The 21,355-nt window shown below is 47.8% G+C and overlaps 1 protein-coding gene across 7 annotated transcripts in view; it reads left to right on the top strand.

Moving 5' to 3' along the window:
* The window catches only part of ERI3 (ERI1 exoribonuclease family member 3), a 125,310-nt gene that overhangs the window by 65,679 nt on the left and 38,276 nt on the right, over positions 1-21,355 (top strand). The gene's annotated exons all lie outside the window — the stretch shown is intronic.

Genomic DNA, 21,355 nt, shown 5'->3' on the forward strand with positions numbered 1-21,355 from the left:
TTCTCAACATCCCTCCTTCCTCTTTCCTAGCTAACATGCACTGGAAGTGGACCTTTCTGGAAGTGGGGAGCTGTTTGGGGTAGAGTATAACATTGTCCTATGGCTGTGTCATCCTGATGTGCAGAGAAGTCGCAACGAAGGGGACTTTCTCAGTTCTTGCTTAGAACTGAATCACTGGGCTGAGCCACATTGTCTTTAGGAGAGGTGTGGTGCTAGCTGACCGTCTGGGAAAGTATCCTGCTTTGATGTGATCATGAGTATGGCCTCTGACCATTCTGAGTGGCCCTGATATCTCCCTCTGGTTGGGAAGTAGAATTGGTTCAGGCTAGCTTTGGTCCTGCCTCACCCCAGCAGAGCCTTGCTCATGTGAGAAGGACTGTGGAAGCTGGAGCCCAATTCCCTTCGAGTATGAGGAAGGAGTCTGGCCCTAATATAGCACCAAGTACCTGGGGAGTGCATGCTGGGGCTATGGGCTGGGAGGGAACCCCAAGTGGCTACAAAATTAGAGCCTGGCAGAGAATGAATTACCCAGAAAACTGTACTTTTCTAATATGTGCTATACTTCTCAGGTAAGCAGAAGAAAGGAGATGTAGGAATAGACTCCTAAGATAGGGATTCCCATCACTCTTTTGGATTGCTTCCTCCCGGAGCCCCAGTCTGCTAGAGAGACTCACCCCCATAATTCTCAAGTAAGGGCAACACCCCTGGAGCAGCCTCAAGAATCCCATGCCGCTGATCAGCTTAGTGACCCCCAGGAAATCAGAGAAGAGAGGAGACACCAGGGGTCAGAGTAGTGGCTCCCAGGGGGGCTTAGAGAAGAGAGAGGTCATTGAAGGGTAAGACTAGGTATTGTAAGGATTTGGATCATGAACTGGGCATTCAAGGCAGGTGGAATATGAATCTGAAGAGGAAAGAAGACTTTCCAGGTGAGGGGAACAGCATGCTTTTGATGTGTGTGTGTGGACTGGAGCTGAGTGAACATGTAGAGGAACAGTAGAGGAGAATGATCCTGGACTTGATTCTGTCAATCTCGGGGCAGCCATTCTTTGTGGCATCATTTGTGAACTCCTTTGCTTTCCTCTGGTACTCAGGTCCTTTACCCTTGGTCCTTGTTTATATTTTGACCTTCACCCACCTCTCCAGCTGACCTCCCTTGGACCTGAGCAGTAGCTACTTACTGCCTTCCATCTGTGGGTGAGGGGCCAGGCTCTGTCCTACCTTCAGGTCTTGGCCTGTGGCCTTATCTCTGCCTGAAGTGCCCCTGGTCACCTTCATAAAATGCATTTGCTATTCTTGAGGATTCAGCTCAGGCATCATCTCTTCTGAGAGGTCAGCAGTTAGTCTCTAGTCTTGAGACCCCTTGGCCCTTTGGATATCAGTGACTTTTGAGTATTGAAACCGAGTCCCTCTGTGTTTCCTCACAGACCTGTCCATCTGGAGCACAGAGATGAGGCTGCTTCCTCTCTGTGTCCAAGGCGGCCAGGCCAGGGCTAGGTACAGAGTACATGCTCAGCGAATAGTGGCTGGCTGGCTCGTTGATCTTTGAGAGCTGGTTCCACAGGCCCTCTCACGCAGGGCTTGGCGGGGCTGGGTCTGCACTCCTAAAAGACAGCGTGCCAGCTGTCAGCGCGCATCTGAGGCTGCTTGCTGGCCTCAGCAAATGCAATGTGAAGGCCCGGCCAGGCGAAGTGGGCGCTGACCATGAACAATTGCTCTGTGAAGTTCACTAGATTTTTTAGTGTCCAGATAGGTCCCTGCCTCCAGGTTCCTTGGCAGAGAGGCAGGAAAAGAGCCGACCCGTGTGTTAACATTGCCACTCAAGGCTACCTTGATGCTGCTGGGGTTGGAGGCAAGCTGTCCTGAGCCTGTTCAGCGTGGTTCTCTTCGGGCTGTGCCAAGCTATAAGAGGGACATGGGTACCAGTGGACACTGGAGACCCTGTTCCCAGTTGGCCTTGTGATTGTGTTAGGTAAACTGAGCAGGTCTAGGAAAAACAAGAGTGGCATAAAGCAAGTGGCATTAGAGAGGCCTAATCCCTTCCTCTCTGTCCTCTAGCCACGTCATGTTCCAGATGTACCTGAGAGCCCAGCGGGAGAGATGACTCAGTTCCAGACTTTGGGCCTGTCTTTGCCAGCAGCCATTCCAGACAGAGAGGCTGCAGGGTCCTGGAGTTCCAGGGGCATGTTGATCTTTCTGACCTTTTACAGCATGAGTTAGTGCAAGCTGCACAAAGATTCCTGCTCCTTTAAAAATAGTAACAATAAGAGCCAGCTAGAGAGGTCATCGCCAGGGTTGTGTGGATATTGTGCAACGTATTACTCTGTGCCCTTCTTTCCTTGTGTGTGACCAGGCCCTGACTGTCTCCAGGGCCCTCTCCTGTCCTTGATCTGACTCTTTCCTCCGCACTTTCCTTCCTTTTCCTCCTCTCCTCAACTCCACAAGCAGAACTTTTTACCCATGGAAAAAGTAGAGGGGGAGGGATCGTGGTCTGTTTGGCTGCCAAGACTTAGCCATTGAGTGAACTGGGACTGAATTCACCATCCCCATTTCCTAAAGCCTCTCTTGTCCAGAAATGGTGTGTACTGCGTCAGGGAAGAGCAGGTTCTCAGTGGCCAGGCTGCCATACTGCCCGCCTCCACCCACTTCCCCTGTAGCAGAGTGAAGCAAGCCAGTGTTTGCTGACATTTGGAGTGTCATTGAATGATCTTACACTCTTATTGAACTGTCAGCTTAGAGAAGACTTGGGGCCCTGCTCCCAGCTCCCTCCAGGAGGTCAGAGCTGTCACTGAGGAGCCAGAAGAACACACACACACACACACACACGTGCATGAATATACACGTGTTTACTCAAGTGAATGAATATACCCAAGTAGGCATATCCAAAACATACAACAAAAATGTATGTTTCCATTCATACATATGGGTATAAATATATAGTTACATATTCACCCTCAGAAATATATGGAAATATAACACAGGCATGAATGTTTATACATACATATTCATAAAGCATGAAGACATGTGTAGAGATATATATAGATATAGATATATAAACATACACATCTTCATCAGTAAACACATATTATTGAGTGCCCTCTGTGTTCCAGGTACTGTACTAGGCCTGAAGATACAACAGAAAAGATGGATATTAAATAATTCTAATTGTGTTGTAACACTGCTAAGATCCAGAGTCATGGCATCATTTCATAAGGGGGCCTGACTTAGGGAGGCAGAGAATGGTTTCCTGAGGAAGGGTGTCTAAGCTGAGATCTGAAGGATGAGATCTTCGCTAAGAAGCATGTGGCAAGGCCCTGAGGTAAGGAGAAGCCTGGGAGCTTCATGGAACTAGAATGTGAATTCCATGAGAGTGGAGAATTTTTGTCTCCTCTGTTCACTGTTCTGTCCTCATCATTTTGAATAGTTCCTGGCACACAGCGATGTTTAGTCATTATTTGTTGAATGAAGGACTGCCTGGAGCATAGTGAATGTGGGGAAGAGAGGAGAGTGGTGAAGGATGAAGCTGGAAGGGGAGATTTTAATCCTTGAGATCACACTTGAGATTTTGATCCTTATCCTTAGGGTAAGGGGAAGCTATTAAAGGCTATTAAATGTAGGAGAGGTGTCATCTGATGTGGATTTTGAAAAAGCTCTTTCTGGCTACAGTGTAGAGAGAGCTGAGTGTTGATATGGGGGGATCAGTACTGATTTTTCTAAATGGGTCTATAGTTGGCATCTTGGGGTGGGAGAAATTATGGACAGCATTGCTGAACTTGTAGCATTCTTGTCCTGCTAGTAGTGCCTTGCTCCAAGTTGTTGCTCCAACCAAAAGTGCTCCATCCCTACCATATGCACATACATTTCCAGTGGCCTAGACAAGGCTAGACAAGGGTAGGAGTGGGGAGGTCTTGTCCCTGGTTGAGAACCACAGAATTAGACCATTGCTACAGTCCAGGTGAAAGACTATAGTCACCAGGATTGAACTGATGGGAGTGGAAATGTAGAAAAATGGATTGATTCTAGAGTGTTAAATGGTACAGTCAGTTCTGCTATAGTGCAACATAGACCTTCTTAAAAATCACCATGCTATGAAAAGTTGTAATAAAAAGTTGCAATAAAAATGGGGTTAGGAGCACAATACTCAGAAACTTCATCAGTGACGTATGAAAAAAGATAAGAACCTAATAAAAATGGTAGCATAATTTTACACATGTTAAATGGCTAAGAAATATGTAAATACTACAAAAGATATGGCACTCTACCTTGAAAAAACCATGAAGTTTGCTTGGCAGTAGGCATGAGAAAGGTTGCAGCTTGTGAGTTATTGCAAAGTGGTAGAAGGAGAGTTCTCTGGAATTGGTTGGAAAGTTGGAGCCAGATGGATGCAGTTTATGACACATGTAGTGTTCCAGGAAGCTACGATAAGTTTGAAGTGTAAGCGTGTGTGCATTCTGCATATTCTTACACAGCTCTCTTCAGCTTGGTATACTTTCCTGTGCCTATCTGGTATTGATTCTGGACAAAATCACACATAAACAAAGGTAAAATTCACATTCTGCCAGACTGTTTCCTAATATATTGACTGCATTGAAATGAATGTGCTCTTGCAAAACGGTTATTATAGTAGAACAGACTGTACCATGGACAGGAAAGAGTGACTGATTGGCTGTGACGGTTGATGATGAAGGAGGAAGCCACAGTGACTCTTAAAGTTTATGATTTGAGCAACTGATGAAATGGAAGGAGGAGAAGTGTGGGGATTAGAGGAGAAGATCAATTGGGGCACAAAGAATTTAGATGCTTTCAGATGTTCTTGTGAAACTACAGAGTAGTTGAATATATAGGTCCAGGGCTCAGGGATAGGGTCTGAATAAGAGCTACAGATTCAGGGGAGTTGTTGGTATAGGAATGCTCACCGAAGCCATGGGAGTGTAGAATATACAGGGCGAGAAGGAAAGAGGGCCTAGGATGAGCACTGAGAAACGCCAGTACTTAATAGAGGAGAAAGAGATAGGAGTGGTAAAAATTCTCATTTATTGATTGCATTTGGTGTGCTCTACCTGTATTGTCCATTATAGTTGCCTTTTTTTTCTCATTTTAAAAGTTTAGTTAACTTTTATGTAAATAAACTTTCTTGAAGAACTTCTTTTAAGTATATTTAGAACAACCTCTGTTGGTGAGTTTACATTTTCAACTGTTAGCTGCTTAAAATCTAAATAGAGATCTAATATTTCTAATGAAGATTTAGCATCTGAGTTGATATACTTTTTTTTTTTAAGATTTTTTTTATTTATTAACAGAGATCACAAGTAGTCAGAGAGGCAGACAGAGAGAGAGAGGAGGAAGGGGGCTCCCCACTGAGCAGAGAGCCCAATACGGGGCTCGATCCCAGGACCCTGGGATCATGACCTGAGCCAAAGGCAGAGGCTTTAACACACTGAGCCTCCCAGGTGCCCCTGAATTGATATACATTTTAAGTATAAGTTACATACTTAAATACAAAATGGTTTATTAATTTTTTGTTCGTTAGTAATTTTTATATTGATTACTTCTTGAAGTAATCTGTTATTATTTGCATATCTCTATTTTTCATGTTTTAAGGTTGAGAAAACAGGTACTACCTTGTTGAGAAAATAAGGGAGTGAGGATGCAACTTGCTCAGTGTCCCACATTGATACCTGGTAGGGGTAGAACTGAAATTTAGTTTTTCCTAACCTTTTGTGCTAAAGAGAGGGTAAAAATGAGAGAGTAAAGAGTGGTAGAAAAGGCGTAGACCAGATGTGGTGCCACAAAAGCTACAGAAACAAAAGAATTTTCAGAACAAGAGGACCAGTCGGCTCACAGGGAGCCACGTAACAGAAAGACTGAACCCTGAGCACCTGGGACGGAAGAGCTCGGCGACCTTGGTAAAAACTCAATGGTGAGAGAGGAACTGGAGCCAAATTGGAGCGAATTGGGGAGTAAATGAGCTGACAGAGATATTTTAACCTTTTCAGAAACATAGCTTTGAACGAGAGAGAAAGGACGAGAACTGTGATGGGGCAAGCGTGGGCTTGAAGCAGGTGGCGTGTCCTAAGATGGGAGATGTGCTTGGTTGTAGGCACTGTTAGAGAAGGAACGTTTAAAAATACAGGAGTGAGAGAGGTCTCTGAGAGGATGAGGAGGAGAAGGGGTGGAGAAAAGGATGGAAATCAGCTCTCTGCAGGAGGAGGACCATTCTTCTGCCACGAGGGGGAAGGGAAAGGTGGGTGCGACAGAGGCAGAAGGCATGCGGATTTGACAGCAAGGTGAAGTAATTCCCATCTGATGGTTCGTTTCCCCTATGAAGTAGATGAGCCACTTGCTAATAGTGGAGGACTGGGAAGGTTTGTAGAAAGTGGAAAGGATTGCTGTAGTTTTAGCAAAGAGTAAAGAGTAGAAGTTTGAGCCAGCTTGAGAAACAGAGTAGGATTTCTAGACAGTATTGAGGGTCTCTTCGAGGTTGATGGCATTTATCCATGGTGGAACCACTCTCTTCTGCTATAGGACTTGTCTTTAGAGAATTCAGCTGCCTGGTTGTAGGCATGCCGGCAGCAAACACTTAATTCATCCAGGGTGAAGACTTTCCCGAGGAGTATGATGAACAAAGGAGTTGAAAATACTGGCAAGACGGTGGTTGCCAAGATGGACTAGGAGATCTCAGCTGGATACTGAGGAGAAGGAAGACAGCAGGGGGCCTGATGGATATGGAAGAAGTAGCTAGGTCCTATTAAGGCGAGGAAAGGTGTGTCAGGTGTAGTTGAGCATGCCACATGGAGAGATAAGAGATTATGGTTAGCATAGGGTGTGTGATTTAGTGATTTCAGACATGGGGCAGTTCTCCATGTTGGCAGGTTCCCAGGTGTGCCCATGGGAGTGAGTAGCTAAGATTGGGTGGAAGAAAATATTACTGTAAGCAAGAGGTTAACAAAGGGATAGGTCAGATGCGACTTCCATAAGGAAGTGAGTATGTGGACACACACACGCACACATCATGTATATATTCTCTCTGCATACGTATGGACGCAGAGGGATAAATGTATATACAAAGATATGCCCACATGTATGCATATACAGTTCACGTACATTCAGACCAAGCCAGGTAGGTGTATGCACATACGCTCACAAATCGTCTGGAATTCCCTCTTGGCCTGTTTAGATGGGCTTTGGGGGAAGCAGGCAGGAGTCTTAGGAGGATTCTGAGCACTGACAGACAGGGCTCAACCAATCACACTCAGAAGTTGTAGGGAGGGGGTCACCTAGAATTTAACAGACCCAGATGTGCCAGAGTGTGAAGACTGTTGTTCCACTTTGCCTGTGCCATCTGTGCTCTCCACCCTGCTGTAATTTCTGGGTGCTCTGAAAAGGATGGGGTTGGGGCCAGCTGTGAAAGAGAGAATAAGGAGGAGGAGACCTTTTTGGGTCCCTCCAAGAAGCATTTATATCTCCCCCTCCCCTGGGAGTGGACAGCAGGAAAGACTGCTGAAGGGGAGGTTGGTGTCTACGATTGAGCACGACTTTTCCTGACCTTGGAGCATTCAGAGTCCCAATCAGTGCAGTAATAAATTAAGGGCTTATGGAGGAATAAATTCTTGGCCTTAATGAAGTTCTTTGCTGGGGGCCATAGGCAGGTCAGCAGGTCAGAGTGATGCAGATTGGAGGCCCCAGCGAGTAGACTCAGCTAGCTGGGAAGCCATCAGGAGTGAAAAGATCTGAAACTCTGTTGGTCAGGTCACTATTTTGGAGCTCTGGGAATTAAGCTGCTCAAGTGATAGGCAGCCTAACAGAGGCTGGGACTCTATAGAATGGTGGCCACATGGTGCCTCCTGCAGAGTCCCTCCATTGGGGTTATTCATAAGCTAATTTGGAAAAAACAGACCAAACAGAACTGAAAACTGAGAGAGGGGTATGAAGATATAGGGGCCCTGCAAGGTGTTTTATTTTGGAGGGCCGAGAGGGTTTGCATCAAGACAGATGCTTCTGGACCACTCGGTGGTCAGAACCAGATGTGCTGTGGTCCACGTCTTTGGCATCATCCAAAGTACAGAGCATTGTGTGGGGCAGTTATGGGCCACTATCCTGGTGGGAGCCAGCTCTGAGGCCAGGGCCTCTGGCTGTGCTGGGGAAGAAATATGTACACAGAGGACAGGACACAGAGCATCAGGTGTAAATGAGGGAGAAGTGGGGGCACAGGCATGGGACAAGGAGGGGGCGAGTGAGAAAACAACCTGGAGCTTTTGCGGCTGGGTTTGATGCTGAAGCCCTGGGAAGAGCCAGTCTTGGGGGCGGGCGGCTCCTGGATTGTAGAGCTGAAACTAGAACCCAGGCCTCAAGACTCCATGTGCTGAGCTCTTTCTCCTTTCATCCCACCCTCTCCAATGTCTGCCGTTGGGCATGAGTTCTTGGGATGTGGTCCAGAAGTAGCAGAGGGAACAGTGCTGTGGTTGAAATCGGGGCAGCTGGAGCTGGAGAGAATGTCTCCTTTCTTCGCATCTCCCTGCCCCCATGGTGTAGTGCCCTGCCTGGCTTTTCCTTTAAATATGTCTTACAGCTGTCTGAACTCTGAAATTTCTTTCACTCCTTCCCTTGCCTTGTTAACATGTGTTGCCTTTGGGGTAATCAGGGAAAAAATATTATGTCCTTTTACAATTACCGGGTTTTGGAATATTAAAATGTCTCGCTGCATCGGCACTGTTATTTTGATTGGTATTCTAACCTTTGACTAGCCCATAAAGCGCGCCGCTCCTGAAGCCAATATTGCAGGACTGAAATTTAATTCCGAAATGATTCCAGATAATAGGGAGACAGATAATATATGCATGAAGGATATTATGTTTGGACTAACTGCAGCAGGGCCAGGGCTGGGGAGCTGAATAATAGCCCAGAGTGAGTTATAATCTGTGGGACAGAAATGCCTTACTGTCAGGGCCAGGAGAGGAACTCTTAAATCAAAGGCACAGGAAAGGGTGCGATTGCAGTGTGCTTGTTTTGACAGGAAAAGCACTGGAGCCAAGAGGGTAGGTATGGAAAGCTGTGGCCCATCCTTTCTCTTGAGCAAGTACCCAAGGCCCTTTGCAGCATCTCTAGCTTCGTCTCTCCTGTCCCTCTAACATTCTGACCGTATCAAACTTCTTGCCATTCTTTAAATACACTCTTCAAAGGGACTGTTTCACTTCCCTTTGCTCGTTCTATTCCCTTTGCCTACCTTGCCTTTCCCCTTTTAGTTTGTTGAGAAAACTCCTCTTCATCCTTCAAAACCCTCTTCTGTGAAGGCTTCTCTGACCTGACCCCTGGTAGAAATAGTCAATCACCTCCTCCTTTGGATGGTTTCACACTTTATAATGAGTGTATTGCATGCTCTTGCAATTATCTGCTAATACATTTGTATTTCCTAGTAGACTGTGAGCACTTTGAGGCCTACATGCCACCCATCTCTGTATTTCTGGTACTCAGCACTGGATGGGACACACACTGGGCATCAACAAGAACTACTTGAAGCCACACTGAATATCGGGCTGGACTAATGAGCTCAGGAGTCCATGCCTAGTCCCTTGCCAGATCTCTCAGACAAATAGGCTTGGAGAAGTTAAGTAACCTGTCTGAGGGCACATAGCCAGGAAGAGGTAAAGCTAGGATTTGAGCCTGGGTGAGGTGCTCTTTTCCCTGACCATATAACTTAGGCAGATGGGCAGGGAAGGAGTTGGAAGCCAGAGTTGGAAAGACAGACTCACTTCTTTGACTCCTTCCTTCCTTTCCTAGCTCCAGACTTGAGTCCCCTTTGCTAGAGATGGCATTGGTTCTTAGCATTCATGTCTCAAGTCCTTGAAGGGATTGTGCCTCCTGTCACTGCTAAGGACCTTTGGACAGTTACTCCATACAAAAGACTCTTCTCTACTGTGTGCTTGTAACTAAGGATGGGGAAAAGTGCCTTGACAAAGTGCCTGCCTGCTGTTGCAGAGAGCTCTTAAGTTGGTAAGCAGGCAGAGTACCTGGAGCTCTTAGTAATGTTGGAAAACTTCACAGGCATTCTTCCCCTCCTACTCCCCTCAGCACTTGGTGGAACTGATGTTTTGGGTGTTTAAAGATAAGATAAGGAAAGTACTAATGGAAAAAGCTACAGTGAATGGATTTGTATTGTTAATTACAACGCTATCTGCGTAAACCTACCTAAACACCAGGCCTGGCTACATGTGAAATGGACCCTTCACTTAGTCTTCAGGTGATGCTTGGTGTGGACACTGGTCCCTGGGGATGTTGCTCACAGGCTGGAGACCATTCGTGCAAGAAAAGGAGCTTTAGAATCAGATGAGTCTGGCTCAGACTTCTAACATTGCTCCCAACTAGCTATGTGATCTGAAGCAAATTCCTGAACCTCCCTGAACGTGTAAAAGACAACTAATACCACAGAAGCAGGCTCCAGAGTCCAGTAGGCTTGATTTAGAATCTTGACTGCACTTACTAGCTGTGGGGCTTCAGGAAAGTCGCTTCTTTAAGCTTCAGTATCATTCTTTATAGAAGAAGAAATACAATACCATTACTCCTAGAGTTGTCTTGGACGTGAAATGTCCTCCCCTGTCCTCGTACTGGCCACTAGGACCGAGGTGACTAGATGTGGGGGATAAAGGAGAGAGGAGCTCAAGGCAGACTTTGTGTGTAGGAGCTAGGAGAAAGAGGCCCCTTGGCAGAATTCATGGGGGTACAGGGAGGAGGAGCCTCATGCCATCTGTGGACGAGCTCACCCTGCGTGTGAAGGTAGTGAACGGAGCTGTCCGTCTCCTCTTCTTGGTTCCAGCTGCCATCACCGTGGCTGGTGTATAGTGGAGTGCATGTTCACATTTACCTTCAGACGATCCCTGGCTCTGTCCTACCTGCATTATGACCTTGGACAAGTTACTTCCCTTCTCAGAATCTTGGTTTCCTCCTTTGTAAATAAAGTAGAGGTAATTAATAAAAATGAAGAGGTACTGGTCTAAATGCTTTATATTAATTAGGTCCCTAATCCCCCATTCTAAGAGCTTAGCACTGGTATTGGCATCTTACAGATGAGGAGACGAAGATCCAGAAAGGCAGAGCACCTGGCACAAGGTTCACCTGCTAACGAGAGCCGGAGCAGCCTCCGAGTCTAGGCAGCAGGCTCCGAGACCGTGCTTTTACTGCTCTTTTGTCTCCAGCGCAGAGGAGGGGAGAGTCGTTTTCATCTGGGGGCAGGAGAGAAAGTCAACAAAGATTTCATGGGAATATTTGACTTGGGCCTTGAAAGTGTTGGGGAGATAGGGTGGGAAGGGCATTCCAGGTGGAGGCAGCAATGTCCACAGAGGCCTGGAGGAATGCAGCAACTTCTCGAATTGGGGACCTGCAAAGTAGTTTACAGGGTTTTTAAGCTACTGATGTGGGCCAGCCCTGTGTATGCCTTCTCCCAGAGAAGCTGGGAGAGTAAGGACAAGAAGGTACCATTGCCCAGTGTCTCGGTGGAGCTAGCCTAAGCTTCCTTCTAAAAATGTGGCAGTAGCTCCAGAAAAATGCTACGTTTATGTCCATGTGTGGGAAGAAAGAGTCCATGGGTGCAGGATAGCAGGATGGGAAAGAGGGCACCATGCCTTGTAGCATTATCGGCTCTGGGCAGTCTGACACTGCTGTGCCGGAGGACCTCCGTATCCTTCCAGTAGAAGGTGGCAGATTACGGTGAGGAACCGGGGTGCCTGGTGGCTCAGTTACTTACGCATCCAACTCTTGCTTCTGGCTCAGGTAAGGATTTTAGTGTTGTGAGATCAAGCCCCGCCACCATGCCCTGCTTAAGATACTCTCTCTTGCCCTTCCTCTGCTGCGCCTCCCCACTCTCTCTCTCTTTCTTAAGAAAAAAAAAAAAATGCAGTACAGTGTGAGGAATCAATTAGGTGATGTGTGTAAATCTTTTAGCATGTGCTGGCACTTGGTGTGTGATTGGCTAGCCTAGCACACTCACAGCTAAGGGGCCAGCCCTCCTTGTTCTGCCTCCCCCATGAGTGTGGCCACAAGGGGAAGCGGAACGAATGAGGGAGTCCTCTCAAGCCAGCTGGGATTCCTTCTCCCTCCGTGAGGGAACAAGCAACTCTGCCCTGGAGTTGCTTGCAGTGGCCTCCATGGCAGGTCTTTGCAATGAGGCCCACCTCATGGTCTGCCTCTTGCTGGCCGTGGCTCAGAGTCTGTGTTCTGTCAGGTGATGCCACCTCTATCTCCTGGTCCCACTCTGTAGCTCCTCTGTCTTTCTCTTGTGTCCTTGAGGAAGTGAATCCTGAGAACAGGGGAGCGTGTGAGCTCTCCTGGATCTGTATGGGGCTTGGATTTAAGCCTAGGCATCCTGACTATCAGCCTGCACTGTAACCCTCGGGCTATCCTTTAGGTTATTTTGCAGTGTAACCCAAGGGCCATGCCTCTTGGTTATTTTATGTGGCCTGGTCTGTCCCTGTGCAGGACCATGAGCCGCTCAAGCATAGGGACTAGATCTCATTCTTGAATCCATCAGAATTCTTGATCCACAGAACTAGGCCAACAGAGGAGATGTCAGGAAGACCCTGTGGAAGAGCTGAGGGCCACTAGGGAGAGAGGCGAGGTGAGGGAGAGGTTGACTCATCTACACTCCGTGGTAAGTCGAGAGAAGTAAGGGAACTGAGTTACTCTGCCTTCTCCCAAGTTTTTGTTTCATTTTTTTTTTTTCCTTTTGTGTTTTGTTTTGCTTTGTTGTTATTGTTACTGCTACTCTGGACCCTAGAAACCAAAAGGAGTTACAGAAAAGGAGAGAAAAGGATAAGGAGACTTTCTTGAAGGCAGGAGGCACAGCCCTGCCTGCCTCCCTTGTCCCTCCCCGGTTGCCCTGCTGCCACTTTGGAAAAACAGGGCTGACACGTCTGTCACTGTCAATAACAGAGCACCAACGTTCGGAGCCCGAGCTGGTGCCAACCTCCGTACTCAGTGCCTTACATACGTTCATTCGTTTCATCTTCACGACTATGCGGCAAGGGAGGGCTGTTGTCCCTGTGCTATGGGTGCTGAAGTAGAGACTCAGAGAAACTAAGCTTGCCCAAGGCCCCATGACCAGGATATAAATTCAGCTTCTCTCCTTTCATGGCCTCTTTCTTGTCACTTGTCCTGTAATAGATACCACCTAAAGGCAGTTCCTCTGGTCTGGCCTGGTTGGAACAGGAGCCTAGGGCAAACACATAGCTGGCCATTACTAGTTGTATGGTCAGTGAAAGGCAGTGACTGGGGAAGGATAGGGATTGGCTTCATGATCCAGGTCTCTTGAGAGTGGCACTTACTTAATGGGGATCTATATGTGTATGTATGGGGTATGCCCAGGTGTACATGGATATCTATCTGTATTTAAAGAATTGTATTTGTCCATGTGGGAGGCTTGTGTCTATGTATACTTGGGTACTTGCCCATGCCCACATGTAGGGATATGGAAAGTATGTAAATATGGGTTCTGTGGAAATACATGTGCACCTGAAGGTGAACAGATGAGGCCCTTACCTCTGGAGGACAACATAGAACAATACAGAGACTCCTGGGCCAAACTTGAAAGCTGGAAGATTAAAGACTCTGGTGTTGGGTCTGGTGTTGGCTGGGCTCTGGTGTTGGGTCACTTGCCTTTTCTGAGCCCGTAGTTTCCTTATCTAACAAATAAGGGGGCCAGAGAAGGCAATCTCTTTTCCCTTTGTTTCCTCTTTTTTGTTCTCAGTAAAAAATGAGACAGATGTAAGGAAGGTGAGAGAAGTTTCCCTTAAACCCGTACCTACTTTGATCTCCAGCCTTGGGACTCTTCCACTATCCCACTGGGAGAAGCTGAGGGTCCAGGGAAGGCAGAGCATTGCCTGGCATCAGCTCAGAAGGGCTGGGGCTCAGGTATTGGATAGCTGTTCCTGTCACAGTTTGGGATGGCCTGGACTAGATTTGAGTGCTTTGGAGGCTTTGGACTTCTCCATGAGAACATGGGGTGAGGTGAAGCTTGTTGTCTCCCTGCTTCTTTGCGGGGGGTGGTGGGAAGGGGGCCTCTCGATACCTTTAAAGGCAGGGTGCAGCCCAGGCCTTTCCTCTGGCCTTTGATCCCCATTGTTAATTGTCCTGGCAGGTGCAGAGTGACGGTCAGGTAGAGACCAGAACAAAGAGCTGGATGTGTGTTCACCTTCATATGGAACTTGCTGGTTCAACCCATAGCCTTTGTGTGAGCTCACTTGGCCTGCTCTCAGCTCTTTTGGGGGAAGAGTGGCTTAGGGTTGGGTGCTTTAATTTCCCCTGACTGATTCCTCAAAGCTGATTAGAGTGGCTTCAAAATATGGGACCTTTGGCCATCTCGGTCTTCAGATGGGATTATAGCAGGGTTTTGTCTATTCTGTCCCATGAATTAGCCACCAGCTCCCTGAAATTTCTGAAATTGACTGGCTGGGTGGTCACTAGAGAAGGAACAGGCATTGTGTAGACTCACAGTGAGGTGTCCTCGGTGCTGGGAGGACGTTTATCTGTAAGCTAAGCTTAGATCAGCCTGAACCTGATGACCTGTGCCCTGCCTGCACCAGGACCTCTACATTCACATCGAGCCACCAGTCACTCTCTAAAGCCCTATGTATTGGGCATTTAGACTCTGAGATGAATCAGGTCTAGTCTTTACCTATACAGGGCTCCCAGTCTGGCAGGGAAAATGGGGAAATATACAATAGAGGTAGTTAAGTACAATAATAGGAATTATGTGTATGGTGTGTTTAGGTGTGCTTTTAAAAATAATTTATTTTGAATTCAGCTTTGTACGAGTTAGAATGCACAAGAGAGAGAATCCATGTAGGCATGTCTTTGTGTATATATGTCCTTTGCCTATGTGACTCAGTAAGCTCAGAGCTACCCAGGTGAGCTCATCCCAGCTGCATCTGGGCCAGTGACTTTTTCAGGGGCCTTAATGCAGGGCCCCAATAGACGCTAGGCTGCCCTACGTGGTAAAGAGGAGTGGTCCTTCTGGGAAGATGAGGTCCAGGCTAGCTGCTTGGGAGGTACTTCTGTATGGGTGCAGACAGCTGTGGCTGTGAGTGCATGGGCATGAGCCCAAGTGTGCATAGGGCAGCAGCCAGGGGCCTGTCTTCAGCACCACGACCAGGGCTTATGGCACTAGGCCTGGGCTTTGCACCTACTTGGCTGCTGGCAGGAGGACAGGCTGCAGGCAGATCCCAGGGCAACCCTGAGGCCTCCCCAGTGGTGTGTTTGCTGTGCCTAATTACCCGGCAGTTGTTTAACTATGCAAGCTGCATGCCTGCCTTTATTGCGCTGTGATTGCCGAGCTGCCTATGGGGAGTGTCATAAAAAGATATAAAATGCCCATTATCTGTCTGACGCCCTCCTCCTGGACTGTGGGTGTTTGTGTTTTATTTTATTTTTATGGCTCAAGGGAAGCTCTGCAGGAAGGAAAGGGAGGGAAGAACAGGGAGGGGAGGGGGAGGCCCTACAGGAATTGGGGGCTGGGAGACTGAGGAGCCCCCTTCATACTGTGGTCAGCCGTGAGCTGAAGGGCTCTCCTGACCGGAGGAGAGAAGTTGAAATGGCCGATCTCTGGGGTCAGGACAGGTGCTCAGGAAGTAAGGCCAGACCTTCTCCTCCTCATCTACCTGCACACCCCACAGCTTATGTTCCCACCTTACGTCTTTGCTGGCCCCCGCCCTGCTTGGGGGCCTTGGGTGCAGGGTAGTTTGCAGAGGATTCTGTGAATTCCCACTCAGGTCCTCGCGGGTTTTGATAACTGGAATTGCCTCCTAGCTTCCTAGAGCACATGGCTTGCTGTGGGACAGATACCTTGGGTACCACCACCTGCTCCTGAAGCCTTGTACCCCAACAACTTCAGGTCCCCTTTTATTGTCCGCCACTGCAGTGTGTTTGTGCCACACCTATTCAAGAGTCACTGCGTCTGAGGGAAACCTCCCAGACCAGGAGAGGGAGAGGAATTAATATAATTCAAACACTTGCCCCGTTCCAAACAAACTGTGAGTCACTGAGGCAGAGATTAGACAGGGACCCTGCCCACGAAGAGCTCACACTGCATAACCAGTGCGAACTTTGCAGTAGATGGTAAATCAATGTTTGTCAAATGGGACTGGATTCAACATATTCATTCATTCACTTTCATTCAGTAAACAGCTGTTGACCACCTACTAGGTCAGGCACTCTGCCAAGCACTGGGAATAAAATAGCAAGCAAAATAGACAAAATTCCAGCCCTCATTGGTCATTCGAGTTTATTGGGAGAAAAATTGAAGGATTTAAATGCTGAACATATGACTCCAGAAACCATGGCCTCTCACCTGCAACATGTTGTTTCCTGCCTAAACCATCAAAGCCCAAGCTATTCCTGTACTACTCTTGAAAAATCTTGCTAGGTCCAGTACAAACTCTCTAGCCTATCTCTTGAAACCCCTTTGGGTGTTTAGCTGTGCGAAGACAGCCTGCATGGTCACTCGCAGGCCTTATTCATACTTGTGTTCTGTTTATCTAGAATGCCCTTTGCTGCCTTTCTGCCTCATGAACTTCTACCTACCCTTCAAGACCTAACCCCTTTATGTGCTCTTTGAAGACTTGTGTTTCCCATTGGCAACTTCCTGCTCTTTCACACACCTATTCATTAAGTGCCTATGTACTGTGGTAGAGCTTTCTGGTTTTGTTTACTTAGGTGAGCCTGCTGTGGGCTCTTGGCACTTCTTCTGTGGTAGTGCTAAAAAATATATATATATTGTTGCGCTGTAATTCACATACCACACAATTTACACACTTAGAGTGTACCATTCAGTCTTCCTTAGTATATTCCTAGGGTTGTGTAGCCATCATCCCCATCTGAGTTTAGGACATTTTTGCCCCCAACACTTCCCATTTCCCCAAAATGCCCCCACCCTAGTCAACCACTAATCTACTTTCAGTCTATGAATTTGCCTATTCTTGCAGTTCTGGGAATTTTTTATATGTGGTCTTTTGTGACTGGCTTCTTTCACTTAGCATCATTTCCAGGGTTCATCCATGTTGCACCGTGAATCAGCACTTCATTTCTTTTCATTACCGACTAATACTCCGTTGCATGGATATATCACATTTTATTCATCCATTCATCAGTTGGTGGACATTTGGATTGTTTCCACTTTTTGGCTGTTACGAATAATGCCGCTATGAATATTCGTGTACAAGTTCACTTTATTATTTTTGCATTTTGGTGTTTTGTTTGTGTTACACCTGTCTTTCAAGTAGATTGTGAGCGCCTCAGAGTAAGGGTCACTCCTGTATTAATTGCTGTATCCCCACCACTTAGGCGTGGCTAGCTCTCAGTAAATATCAGTGAATGAGTACATGCATGCTTTCTAATTCTCTTCCCTCTTGGGATGTGATAGCAGTTCCCCAAGCTGCTCTGTCCCCTGTATCTGTATTCGCCTATCTGCCACCCACACTGAGGTGTAAGCTCATTCATCAGTGTCCCAGACCATGCCCTTCTCATTTCCACTGTTGGCCTCTCTGGTGTAAGTTCATTGCCCAACAACAGCTAGTCTGAGAAGCTTTCCTGAGTTGCCCCCTTGATGGCAAGTAAGGTCAGTAAGGTCTCTGGCTAACTCAACACTGATGTAGAGGCTGACTCTACCCCCTCCTCTCCCTCTTCTCCTGAGGGGCCCCAGATTGTTTTGTACAGGGAGGGTAGGATCTGTGGAAAGGCCCTGGAGGGGCTTTTAAGCTGGGTGGCCTCCTGGCTCTAGGCCAGGCTGGCTTTGTGACAGCTCCAGATACCTGGATATCTGAGGAGAGGAGGTTGCCTCTGCCATTCTAGTCAGTAGCCCATATGAACCAGGTCTATAAAAGAAAAGGAATTTCTAGAACCAGTAGCCTCTGAGAGATTGGTAAAACCAATATTTCTCTTTTCTTTGCATTTACTCACCCTAATAGTTTGAGCCCATAATTAGAATTGGGCTTTATTAGGCTAATTAGGAGGTAGGAATGATGGCAGGAGGGCATGTGGAGATGCATCAGGGTGCTGGGCAGTAAATCTAGGGTTTTAATAGGCTTGCTCCATAATCAGGTGGTCTGAAAGGCTGAGTGGGTGGCTGGGCCCCCTCCCCTCCCTTCCTTCTATTCCCATCGCTCCTTGAAGTGGCCTTCACACTTTGCCGTCCTTGTCCTCGATACTGGCAGGAGCGCTGGGATACGGGGAACTCAGGAGGGAGGGAGGAGACCCCACCCGGAGCTTCATTGCCTATGCACGCGCCGTCCAGCCTGGCGGCATGATTACCTTGCTGAGAAATCCGTCCAGGCGCAGGGCTGCTGATAGCAATCATTGATTAAGAGGGTAATTGTCCTGAAAATTCAGATTGATCAGAAGGCAGAAATGATAACTTGTGTAACTGTGTTTAAAGCCACGTCCTGTCAATAGACGAGACTGAGATGTATCGCGCCAAGAGGGGGGCAGAACGGATGGGTGTGTGCGGGCGGGCAGGCACTGCCATCCTTCTCTCAGGGCTGAGCAGGATGTTTCTTGTCAGTAACCTGGACTATTGGAGATTCAATCACTTTTATCTCCCCCTCTCTCTCAATCCAAATGCCTTTTCATATTAGGAAATTAGAATCGGCCCTGCTCATGCAAGATTTATTAGCTCTGCTGAGCAGTCACACCGAAGAGTAAATGATTTTGCTTTGCTGGAGCTTTTTACACATTAGGACCCAACTTCTGCCTGCTCTGTGCCACTGGCTGCCTGGAGGAGTGGGCTCTAGAACTGGAAACTTCGGGGGTGAACTCTCCAAGTCCACTTCAGAGGAAAAGCATCACTGGGATCTAGTTTCTTGACCTGACAGAGACCCTGTTGTGTCTGGCTGACGTCCTTCTATCTGCTCCTCAGACAAGTCCCTGACTGGGATCTAGGTTGTCCCTCTCAGTTGAAGGAGTCAACCCCCCTGAAGGAATGAGGTTCATCCCTCAGAGTTGGGTGCATTGGGGCAGAGTCTTACCCACACGGGTGGCAGTAAGACTGTGTATTGAATAAGGATCGGCAGCAGAAGCAGAGGATGGAAGGGCTGCCATGACTTGACTTCTCAGACTCTGGGGTTGTCCTTCTTTCTGGGATGGGGCTGCAGCAGCTAGAGCATCTTGCTGAGCCCCTGGGAAAATTGTCCAGGAAGTTGCCTGGGAATTTAGAGCATGGGAGCTGGTTAGAGCAAGTTTAGGGGTGTCTGGACCTGCTGGTTGCCTGTGTCTAGAGGGCTGCAGGGGCGTTGACTGGCTGAGGCTCTCTGATCTGCCAGTAATGTGGACTCTTAGGGAAGGGAGGGGCCAAGTTCCATGTTTCTGGAATTCTCCTGTGGCCTTGGGCTTGAAAGCAGTATGGGCCTGTGTGCCAGCTGCACCCAGCCTGCTCCAGAGTTCAGGGTATAAGTGGGCTAGGTTGGTTGTAGGGAGGACCATTCTCCTTCACTGAGACTGTATGATTCCCCCTCTTACCCAGCTCCTTGGGTCACTTGGACCCATGGACAAATGTCAGTCGCTATCATTCCTTCACCCTGTCTGTTGTAGGTGTCTGATCTTAGAGGTCTGGTGGCACAGGTGATTGTGGAGAGTTCTGATACAGGGCTGAAGGAAGGTTAACATATTCTCTGGGTTTTTTTGTGAGAGGGATATGATCCCAAGGACTACCCTTTGCCTACTTGTTTCTTTTACTTAGCCCTGTGAAGCCTCCAGTTCTCCAGTTCTTTGAGCTTTTTCAAGTTCCCCAAACCTGAGGGTTGGAGTTAGAAGTAACGGGGTCTCCGGGAATGAATGGTGGGGGTAGGTAGCAGCCATTTTGATCCAAAAGCAGGGCTGTGTTTGGGAGCAGGGGATAGGGGGAGGCTTTTTAGAGTAAAGTAGCTGACAAGTGTCTGCAGGATATTTCCTAGATAGGACTTGTCTCTAAGCAGACCACAAGGCCACCATCTTTTTACTGAGGCTCTGCTTCTCTCTACCACCAACCTCCATCCTTGGAGAAGCCTTGACTTTCTTGGACGGCTCCTCATACTAGGCTGGGTTGGGCAAGACAGGCCTTTGTTCTGTGCACACACCACCCACGTCCCACCATAAGAGTACACTAAGGGATTGAGAAATCTGAGGAGCTTAATGTAAAAAAAATTTTCAAATAGATAAAATGTATGTGGTACAGACAAAGTTTTCTTTGTAAAAAATTCTGTACAACTTTCTGTAAAATACTGATTCTCATGTGGCATATTCTAATCAGGTTTAAGCCATTAAAGTCTTTGGATTATTTTTTTAAAAATCCACATTGTCCCGTCTGGTGAATTGTGAAAGAAGTGGGTGCTCAGAGCCGAGAGAGCTTCCCAGGACTGAATGCCTCTGCCCCTGCCTCTCAGCTAGGCCTGTGAACTCCCTAGGAATACTGTGCAGTCCAGAGGGAGGGTCAGCTCTTGTTTGGCTTAGTTTTCTGCTGGGGCTAGTTTGGGCAAAGTTAAGAAAGAGCAGAAGTGCCATGGGTAGCTTGCACCTGGAAACAGAGAGCTCAGAATGCTGAAAGACTCCCAGTGGAGTGAGGGAGACATTCACTATAGGGTGATATAAATGGTGTTGCTTTCCAGCGCCCAGAAGAAGGAGTGGCTGAATTCTCCTGGAAGAGCTCAGACTGGCATCCAGAAGCCGGGGTCATGGGAAGAAGGGGGGCTCTTGAACTCAGTCTGTGAGGAGGATGGGGAGTGTGCTATGGAGACAAGTGTGGGCAAGCCTCTGGGCAGAGAGAACAAGGAGAATCGTCACAGATGAGTTGTGTTAGGCCTAGCGCTGGGACCCAGTGGGATTTATTTTCCCAGCACACTTCTCCATCATAATTTGATTGTATGGGCCACACCTCAGTTTTAGCAAGCCTTCATGAGGCCTACTTCCACCATCTAGCTGGGACTGGGCTGCTGGGGCTAGGAGCCTTGGATTGGACCAGCCAGAGCTTTAGGTCAGAGAACTGTACAGGACAGAACCTTAGGAAATGGACCCCGGAGCCTCCCTCTCCTCCATTTCCTCTCCTGGTCAGCCTAAAGAGCAAGGCAGGGGGCCTGGCTAAGGCAACAGCTCTGGGAAAGCTTTAGGCCAGCTTACCCCTCCCTTGCTAAACCCATTCCAGCCCTGCCTGGGCCTAGATCCAGCCCTGCTGCCAGGGGCCCGATTGGTTCCCTGGGCCTGGTAGGGAGGCTGGGAGGAGCCCGGGAAACCGCGAGACTCATTTTCACTAGAATTTGACCTAAAGCAGGATTGGAAGGGAAGAAAAGAATCTGAACAAAAGTGCAGGCAGGAAGGAGCTGTTAACGAGCCTTTCTTTCTCTTCAGGGAC

This window comes from Mustela erminea, chromosome 10 (genome assembly GCF_009829155.1).
Source record: "Mustela erminea isolate mMusErm1 chromosome 10, mMusErm1.Pri, whole genome shotgun sequence".
NCBI classification, from domain to species: domain Eukaryota; kingdom Metazoa; phylum Chordata; class Mammalia; order Carnivora; family Mustelidae; genus Mustela; species Mustela erminea.